Raw genomic sequence first — 1,566 nt, 5'->3', positions numbered from 1 at the left:
CCCGACCGCGCCGCGGCGCCTGCGCGGGGCCGCCCCCGCCCGCCGGCGCCTGCGCCTCTCCCGCTTCCTGCTGCGCGGCCGCGGTGCCTCCGCGCTGCCGGGCTGCGTTGGGGCCGGGCTCGGGGTAGAGCCGCTCGTGTCCCCCCTCAACGCCCCTCCACGCCCGCCGGACCTGGGCACGGTGGGGGCTGAAGCGGCCGAGCCCGCCGGTGATGGTGCCGAGGCCGGGGGCGAGCGCGGCGCAGCGCGCCCGCGCCTGTCCGTGAGCGTGAGCGGTCCCCGGGGCCGCGCCTGGTGCAGCCCGGAGCCGGCGGGACGCGGCCGCCGCACGGGAGGAGCGTAAGTGACCGCGATCGGCCCGGCCCGGCCCCGGGGCCGCGGGGAGCGGGGCAGGGTCCGCGCTGCCCCTCGGCGTTGGCGGCGTGCCGGTCGGTGTGCGCCTGTGCGTGCGGGGCTGCGCGCTCGGAGGGCAGCGGGCAGCGTCCCTCGGCGTCGTCTCCTCAGCGTCATTGCCTGAGCATCGTTCCCTGGCGGCCGGCGCTGCACCGCGGCAGTGCCTCCTGAGGGTTTTCGGAACCAGGCGTGATGCCCTGAGGGATGCTGCAGCTGGTTAAAGCAGCCGATACACGTAGTGGGACCCAGGCGCGAAAACCTTTTCACCTGATGGAGTCCCTCAGGAGTGTGTGACTTCGCCTAAAACTTGCCTGTTCCTCGGCTTTCTCACTCCACTGAAGTGCGCGCGTGATGAAGATACAAATAGTTGGTCTGTGCATAGGAAAACTGGAGAGCAGAAAGGAATTCTAGTACATCTGAGTGTTTTCGTATCTGTAATGCTCCAACACTGTCTGCTGGTTGACTTTGATCGGCTTTGGCTCTGCATCCTGTGGGAGATCACGGTGTCTTTATTTCTTGTAGCATTCACAGCAAGATCCGTACCAGCATCGGTAGAACTCGCTAGGCTTTTCACCGTTTTGTGGAGCAAACCTTTGGCCAGTGTCAGTGAGCTTTGGATTGTCTACCTAAGTAGCTCCGTGTTAGCCTGACTGTTGAGTTAGCTGAATATTTGTGTAATTGTTCTTGTGTCTGATGCCTTGTGCTTCACCAGCTCAGCGGAATGTGTGTGCAGGTTTTGTTGCTTGGAGCCTGTGTTTCCTACATTTTAGATGAGGCGGTACGGTAGTGTGGGGAAGGTGCATAAGGTATCCATGGCTCTCATGGCCAGGGGCAAATGAAACCTTTTGTGTGAGGAGGAAAATAAATAATGAGCTGTGCTGTCCAGCAGAACTTATGGTATTTGAGTGCTGTGTGGGTGTGACAAGCAGTGCAGATCGCTGGCATGGTATCCAAAGAATCACAGTGCCATCATTCATTGCATCTCTCTCTGCTCTCATGTAAAGGTGTTTTGAGGTGATGTGTCTGAGTTATTGACAGGCAATGCCTTCTCAGTTCTTTATAAATGTAAAGTGAAAAACAAAACCAAAAAAAACCCCAACCGAACAAAAAATTACTTTGGAGGAGTTAGGGAGGGCTGTGTGTGCTCCATATGTGGCTCTTTCACCTTTGCTG

At 59.1% G+C, this 1,566-nt stretch overlaps 1 protein-coding gene across 1 annotated transcript in view; it reads left to right on the top strand.

Annotated features, from left to right (window-relative positions):
* Window positions 1–119: 119 nt before the first annotated feature.
* The window catches only part of HEATR5B (HEAT repeat containing 5B), a 57,965-nt gene continuing 56,518 nt past the window's right edge, over window positions 120–1,566 (top strand). Inside the window, exon 1 of the mRNA XM_066178579.1 lies at window positions 120–339. The gene's annotated coding sequence lies outside the window, so the exon portion shown is untranslated. The remainder of the gene's footprint in view (window positions 340–1,566) is intronic.

Source organism: Chamaea fasciata, unplaced genomic scaffold, assembly GCF_029207755.1.
Source record: "Chamaea fasciata isolate MVZ Bird 193981 ecotype frontalis unplaced genomic scaffold, bChaFas1.0.hap1 SCAF_3, whole genome shotgun sequence".
Lineage (NCBI taxonomy): Eukaryota > Metazoa > Chordata > Aves > Passeriformes > Sylviidae > Chamaea > Chamaea fasciata.
The sequence above is the reverse complement of the archived record's forward strand: the minus strand, read 5'-3'. Positions and strand labels throughout refer to the sequence as shown.